The sequence below is a fragment of the Bos indicus x Bos taurus genome, chromosome X (genome assembly GCF_003369695.1).
Source record: "Bos indicus x Bos taurus breed Angus x Brahman F1 hybrid chromosome X, Bos_hybrid_MaternalHap_v2.0, whole genome shotgun sequence".
NCBI classification, from domain to species: Eukaryota; Metazoa; Chordata; class Mammalia; order Artiodactyla; family Bovidae; genus Bos; species Bos indicus x Bos taurus.
In genome coordinates this window covers 34,196,772-34,205,053 of record NC_040105.1, presented here as the reverse complement: position 1 = coordinate 34,205,053, position 8,282 = coordinate 34,196,772, and the positions used below count along the sequence as shown (strand labels likewise).

Genomic DNA, 8,282 nt, shown 5'->3' with positions numbered 1-8,282 from the left:
AGGGTTTATAACACTCAGTCAGGTTCAGTTCAGTTCAGTCGCTCAGTCGTGTCCGACTCTTTGCGACCCCATGAACTGCAGCACGCCAGGCCTCCCTGTCCATCACCAACTCCCGGAGTCCACCCAAACCCCTGTCCATCGAGTCAATGATGCCATCCAACCATCTCATCCTCTGTCATCCCCTTCTCCTCCTGCCCTCAGTCTTTGCCAGCATCAGGGTCTTTTCCAATGAGTCAGCTCTTCACATCAGGTGGCCAAAGTATTGGAGTTTTAGCTTCAACATCAGTCCTTCCAGTGAATACCCAGGACTGATCTCCTTTAGGATGGACTGGTTGGATCTCCTTGCAGTCCAAGGGACTCTCAAGAGTCTTCTCCAACACCACAGTTCAAAAGCATCAATTCTTCAGCATTCAGCTTTCTTTATAGGATCATATAAGTCACTGTAAAATAATAGTTATTCACTTAACCAAAGTTAACAAAAGATTTCAAAGGTAAATATAGAAGAGATCAATTAAGAGGTAAAGAAACTTAAATCTATAATTAAAAGCAGTTCAACATCTGAAGAAAGTATGTCCTCTTAACCGAGAGAAAGGCTGAATTTTAGTTTTTGCACCAGCTTACTTTAAACTCATTTAACTGCAAAACTAATACAATTATGTAAAGTTTAAAAATAAAATAAAATTAAAAAAATAAAAAAATAAACTGTATTTATGTTTACTAATGCATATATATGGAATTTAGAAAGATGGTAACAATAACCCGGTGTACGAGACAGCAAAAGAGACACTGATGTATAGAACAGTCTTATGGACTCTGTGGGAGAGGGAGAGGGTGGGAAGATTTGGGAGAATGACATTGAAACATGTAAAATATCATGTAAGAAACGAGTTGCCAGTCCAGGTTCAATGCACGATACTGGATGCTTGGGGCTAGTGCACTGGGATGACCCAGAGGGATGGTATGGGGAGGGAGGAGGGAGGAAGGTTCTGGATGGGGAACACATGTATACCTGTGGCAGATTCATTTTGATATTTGGCAAAACTAATACAATTATGTAAAGTTTAAAAATAAAATAAAATTTAAAAAAAAAAAGGAAAGAGATACCTAGTAAAAAAATAATAATAATAATAAAATAAACTTAATTAAATTCATTTTAAACTTAGTTAGACCTAACCATGCACAAAACTTTTTTTTCAGGGTCCACTTTTCACAAACCTTCTATTCACTTTTTGTAACAGCCACCTGTAAGTCAGACCTACTTTCTTTTCCTTTCATAAAATGTAATTTTTATTTTTTATACCTTCTTTATTAAAAACATACATCCTACTTTCTTTGCTAGATTAGCAAACAAATATTAATACTAGATATTTAATATTGGATATGTCCCAGTTCACATGAATCTGGAATTTATTTAGGTTAATTTTTTTGTATTTAGAATTTTTTGATTTGTAAGTGCTTACTTTTCTTTAGGCCAATTAAATTAGAACTCATTTACAACTTCAACAATATTATCAGAAAAAAACAAAAGACTTACACTGAGACATACATAAATCCAGACAGACAGACTGACAGAGATCTTATAGTTTTCTGTTTGAGATTTAAAATATCTCTTTGACCTCCATTTTTTTCCCCTTTGCTTGAAGTTCTAATTAGCCCAAGTCTGAGGTCTCAGGCAAAGTTGGCTGTGTATTTCAAGGACATGGAAAGGGTTAACCACAAGCTTTTCCCTAGGCAGGCCTTTCAACAAGCTAGCTGTTTTTAATTGCATATGCAAAAAGAATTGGATTTGCAGATTCCAAAATGAAAAATTTCCCTTGGTCTGTTCAATCAGTAATCACGCACTCACAATCCTTCAGAGGCTATCACAATGCCTCCCTTCTCCTGAGTCCTCAGGTTTCCTTAACTGTTACTCCCTTCCTGGGAGCTCCAAGGAGGTCAGCAGTCAAGATACCTTCCTTCTTCTGAGTTCCCAGTTCTCCCTATCTGATGCTCCCTTCCTGGGAGCTCCAAGGAGGTGATCAGTCTCCTCTTCTACCCGTTGGGGTAGGACCTGACTGGGGACTGGCCCCAGGGCCTTACCTGATCCTGTGGCCATTCCTGGTGACTTGGTCCATCCCTCCAATGAGTCCAGTCGGGGCTCAGCCTTCTGGAGAGTCAGAACACTGGTCCAAAAGAGAACCCAGAATACCATCAGGTGGTGCACCCTCTTGTTCATCTCGGGGTCCCTTCACTCCAGCCAGGCTGAGCCACCAGTACAGTGGCTCAAGGGGCCAGCATGGTTGGAATCTTGCTGGGGCCTCCAGAAATGTTGCAGAAACCAGTACTCGAGAAATCAAGCACCACACTTGGAGAGTTGGAGAATGCAAGTTTATTATGCTGGCAGGCCCAGAGGAGTTAACACTCCAAGTTCTGAGCCCTGAACAAAGGGGTTACAGAGTTTTTATACACAAACAGGCATGATTAAGCGGGTTTGTAAGGGCTGGGCGATTGCAAAGAGTACGACAAGGGTGAGTGGGATAAGCTCCAATTCCTAGTATTGAGTCCCCACTTTCTGAGACTACATGACCTACGTGATCCAGACTTTGCAAGGAGTCTGAGTTACAGAGGCAGAAGGAGCAGGAGGTTATGTAAAATTTTAACTTTTCCTCTTCAATGTAAGTATAAGTATCAACTACCTATAATGCCTTTTCTCATTTGATTGTCAAATGGAACATCTGATTCTAATATTCCCATGTATCAAAGCCATATAAGGTCACTCAGATGCAAGTTCATGGGGGCAAAGCCCAAAACTGCAGGTCTAATCTACACCGCCTTTGCCTTCACACATTGCCACACAGCTGATTGTGCTACTGCCATGGTGAAGAATGGGGCTCCTAAATTAGAAACTAAATCACCCAGAACACTTATCACTAACAAGTGTCCTAGTCACTCTATGAATCATATAAATCTTTTGTGCAAGGGTCAAGGGGATGGTGGACAGACAATATGTGCAGCACTACTGGCCAAGGGCTGTATACTCCATGGGGCCACAGAGTCAAGGACACAACTGAGTGATGTTCACTTTCACTACTGGCATGTAAAACACTATCAGTATCAACCACTTGGTGCATATGATTAACTATATTATAGATTCAATAGATACTTTTTAATCAGATTTACACATTTTAAGAATAATTGAATTGGTTGCACAGATATTATAATAAGGAGTCAATGATAGAGGATCTTATATGCTAAACTTAGTTTTACACATTTCAGCAAAAATATACCACATTAACCTCATGTCATAATAATATTCAGAAAATTTTCTACAGCTCTTGTTTGGCTTTTGGTACAGATCTGCATTTTCCTAACAGCTGGGACTGTATAAGTTTAAATCTGGTGTAAATTCCCCAGCATATTTCCTTCCTTGCAGAACTATTGTGGAACTTTTACAATTTGAATTATCATGGTAATTCAGAGGAAGTTATGTAGCAGCCACTGGCTTATTCACATGTGATGACACATGAAGTAGGCCTTATTTTGTATTTCAGGAAATTGAGTGGTCCGTTGTACCTTTCTTTTCTGGAGGTTGAAAATGTTAGCTAGAATAAAAGAGATGAAGATAAAGCACAATTGGTCAGACTCCCTAGAGGTTTTCATAACATTCATTCCTAATCTTTCAGGGAAAAAAATCTTCAACTTTGCTTTCTAGGAAATAAAAAATTCTGAATGGGTAATTGATTATCTTGGGCTCCAAATTCACTGCAGATGGTGACCAGAGTCATTAAATTAAAAGACGCTGGCTCTTTGAAAGAAAGCTATGACCAACCTAGAGAGCATCTTCGAAAGCAGAGACATCACTTTGCCGACAAAGGTCCATCTAGTCAAAGCTATGGTTTTTCTGGTAGTCACATATGGATGTGAGAGTTGGACCATAAAGAAGGCTGAGTGCCGAAGAATTGATGCTTTTGAACTGTGGTGCTGGAGACTCTTGAGAGTCCCTTGGACAACAAGGTGATCAAACCAGTCAATCCTAAAGGAAATCAACCCTGGGTATTCATTGGAAGTACTAATGCTGAAGCTGAAGCTCCAATACTTTGGCCACGTGATGCGAAGAGCTGACTCATTGGAAAAGACCCATATGCAGGGAAACATTGATGGCAAAAGGAGAAGGGGACAGCAGAGGATGAAATGGTTAGATATCATCATCGACACAAAGTACATGAATTTGAACAAACTCTGGGAGATAGTGGAGGACAGAGGAGCCTGGCACACTCCAGGGGGGTTGCAAATTTGGACATGAATTAGAACTGAACAACAACAGTGTACTGAATAACAGGAAACAAAGAAATTGTCCTCTCTGAATTTGATAGCTGGAGGGGAGAATAATGGGAGTAGGGGAGGTAGGGAAGCACAGTTAACTAAACAGTATTCATAGCTGCTCCCCTATCCAACTACTTGCCTGCTTGTTTTGGGGCCTTTAGTTGGGCAAATTTGGAGAAATAGCATAGTAACTGATGATAGGGGTTGGATAGATTTGCTCTACATTGTTAATGGCAGAGGAAGTGGTGAAGACAAAGAATGTATTGGATTGTATTTGAGGAAAAAGATGATAGGGGCTGGAGGAGACTAGATTTGGGAGTTTGGTAGAGGGAGGGGAAAGAGATTGATTCTGCTGCCAAGCATGTGATACTGTAACAGAAAGAAATGGAGAAAGAGGGTTTTAACTTGTGTTGATTGTTAAAAGGTATAGCCATGAGTAGCCATTTCTTTAGCAACTCAAGTCTACATAGCTACATAAATAAATAGATAGGAAGAGAAATAAACTGAAGGTAGATAGATAGATCAGAGAAGGCAATGGCACCCCACTCCAGTACTCTTGCCTGGAAAATCCATGGACGGAGGAGCCTGGTGGGCTGCCATCTATGGGGTCACACAGAGTCAGACACGACTGAAGCGACGCAGCAGCAGATAGATAGATAGATACAGATGTAAGTAAGAAAATAGCTATCATTTACTGAGAACCCACTGTGAGTTCAGCTTTTTGATACAACATCTCTAATCTTGACAAAGTAACATATTGTGGTCATTTTACAGATGAGAGAACTGAGGTTTGGAAATGTTAAAAGGCACACAGCTATTAAATGGACCTACTGAAGATTTTGACCTATGTGTGAACCCAAAATTTACGAACGTTTCCCCTCCATTAGGCTGTTTCCCCAGGCATTCTTTCCAAGCAAAGTACTGCAAGCTTTAGGAGGGAAGAATTACTGAGCTGCTTCTTTCATCTTTCTTCTGCCAACATAAATATTTCCTCCCTAAATTTATTTTAAATTGAAACAGGAGAGCTAACATTTATTACATAATAGGACATAATTTAAAGGAACAAACAGAGATTATCTGGTTCAATTGAATTTTATTTGACTTATTTCTTCAGGTAGTACTTCCAGTGGGGGTGACAGAACACACATAGAAATATAGATTCATTGGTTTGTATCTATAATAGGCATTCTCCCTCTCCTCACACACATTGCAAGCAAATTTGTGTTCTCCTCAAAAACCCAAAGATTCATACAAAAATGAGAAAAACAAAAACCAGTACTCAAGGTTCAGTTCTCCAGATAAAACAGGAATATCATAGAAACACAAGGCAGAGCAGCTTCATTGATCATTTACCCACCTGGAATACTGTCAGCAATATTCAGGTTCGGCCCTCTTTTTCTTATCAGAATGTTTGTCTGGCAATGTTCTTATAGATTATCTATTTCTGCTGAATAACTTGAAGCAGGGCTGCTAATCAAGAGAGAAAAGAAGCTGCCTTTGGTGATGAAAATTGCTTTCTAGTGACTGATTGTGCTAATCAATCTTCTACAAGGGAAATCAGGAGTAAAAGATGGCCAATAATTGCAAAATACTGCTGCACACATGAAGAAAAATAACTGATGCACAAAACATAGAAAAGCAACTCTTGAGAAAATGTTGCAGAGTTGGCTATTTAAATTATATATATACATTGGAAAGCAGTTTTTCACACTTTAACACCTAAATGTTATTTTTAATATGTAGGTAAGGACTATGTCTACCTTACTCTGGCATTGTAGTATTTGATGACACTTCATTATCTGAGAGCTGGCTGGGATTTCTCATTAGAAATCTGAAAACATTGAAAGGTATAAAAATTATCAAGATTGTTGGTGCACAGATTACATTTAGCTTCTGATCATAACTTTCTGTATATGACAATCACAAATGAATTAATAGCAGAAAATATTTCTAATGATCCTCAGCTGTCAATGTACCTCAAATAATGATCCATAGTGCTTCAGTCTTTTTCTTTAGAGTTTGCTTACAAGTTCATTGTGATCTTAACAACTGTGAAATTCATTGTAATGTTGACTCTGTAGCAAGTTTTGTGCAGACATTGTAAAGTAGAAAATAAAACCAATACTCTTTCCATTTTAAAAAGTATGAATGGTCTTTCAACCTTTTGTGCATTTAAACCAATTTTTCAGGACTTTATGTAACATAGGAGCCAGCTACATTAGAGATCTGGAACCATATATGTGAGTAAAATATGTGAGATAATGCTTGAAATTTCAGAAATCAATTTTGACTTCTTAGAAGCACATACCATGTTTCTTCAATCCTGAGAGAGCATCAGTATTTGTGAGATTCACTGAAACAATTATGGAATAAATATGTCACAAATTAAATTATGACATTGCATTAATGAAAGTCCTACATGACACATCATCTGGTCACACCAGCTTCTTTTTGCTTTGAAATTTTCTTCTATTTCCAAGTGATTTGGAATTTTCTCCTGCTTGAAGTATCAGGCAATTTCAAAACAAAGTAACAAAACCTAAAACAGTAAAATCTCTATAATGGGAATCTCTCTATGATATTATGAAACCTTTTTGTATTTCTTTGCATGAAATCATGAAACTGTAATCACTCCTTAACGATAAGGCTTCCCTGATGGTTCAGGTGGTACAGAATCTGCCTGAAATGCAAGACACCAGGGTTCGATCCCTAGGTCTGGAAGATTCCCTAGAGAAGATAATGGCAACTCATTCCAGTATTTTTGCCTGGAGAATTCCATGGACAGAGAAGCCTGGTGGGCTACAGTCCATGGGGTCACAAAGAGTCAGACATAACTGAGTGACTAACGTTTTCACTTTCACTCTGATGATAAATATTTGCATTAATAGTATCAAATTTGTGCACTACTGCTGTATTTTTAAGGCCAAATAATTCTATATTTCAAACCAAATGATACTGATAATTTTGTAATGTAACAAAACTTAACATGTTTAGTAACATAACTCAACTGAAATGATGTTAAAAGCTACAACCAAGAGTGGATATGTACAGGCAATGATAAATAGACATAACTAGCAGTTGTAAGAATCCAGACACATCCTGATTTCAGAGAGGTTAAATATAAAAAAAATACGTATCTTAGAATTGATATTACACAGTAATATATTGCAAGGTGAAACTTTAGAGATGAAAATGTCCAGTTCCTTCATTTTTCATAGTAGCTCTGTTGGACTGCACCCTGCAGACTTACAAGGCCTATATTTGCCCAGCTTCAAGACCAAAGAAAGAGTCTGGAGTCCCTGACAGAGACATCAGTAGTTTAATGCATGGGGGAGCTTACACGTCTGAAGCAAGGTCCTAGAGCAACACCCCACCATATATGGCAGATGGCAGGCACAACACGGCTGCTGTCTTTCCTCCTGGGGTTGGGGGTTGGGAGGTGGCCAGTTGTAGGGAGAATTGACATCACATTGTCTCATCAGTTACCGGGGAAACCTGTAGAGGGGCATGCTCCTCACTGTCCCTTTGATAAGAACAATCACTAACTGGGGTCTGGAGCAAGTAGGGAGGTCAGTCCTGTGGGTAGAGTATAGATGAAGCAGGTACTGGTTGGGCAGGAGATGTGCAGAGAGCAAGACAACAGCCATCTTGAGTGGCCTGGCCGTATAAGCTCCATAATGCTCAACGAATTAAGAAAAGCTGTCCCAGATGGTGGTAAAATCTAGACAAAAATCCTAATTTTTAGGACAACAACTTATCCAATTTTGGTGATCTACAGCTTTTGAATGATTTATTACTTTATGATTTTCTCATTAACTTGTGTTTAAACCTGTTATTTGATTGAGGACAGATTTAACTCATCATTCTTTTAACCACTGGTTATTGAACAAGATGCTTCTATAGATTACTAAGTGAATCTACTGACAATATAAACTGTTAATCCATTATGTAATTTCAATATTTTATTTAGTTTCTAGTAA

The 8,282-nt window shown here is 38.6% G+C and overlaps 1 long non-coding RNA gene across 2 annotated transcripts; it reads right to left on the bottom strand.

Moving 5' to 3' along the window:
- Positions 1 to 401: 401 nt before the first annotated feature.
- LOC113887770 lies at positions 402 to 7,011 on the bottom strand. 2 transcript variants are annotated; one of them, XR_003509819.1, is made up of 4 exons: positions 6,063 to 7,011; positions 5,660 to 5,772; positions 2,080 to 2,162; positions 402 to 440 (listed from the first exon to the last, which is right to left on the bottom strand). It is a non-coding gene; the product is annotated as an uncharacterized LOC113887770 (long non-coding RNA). The 2 variants fall into 2 exon arrangements; XR_003509818.1 differs by having other exon boundaries at positions 5,660 to 7,011.
- Positions 7,012 to 8,282: the final 1,271 nt, after the last annotated feature.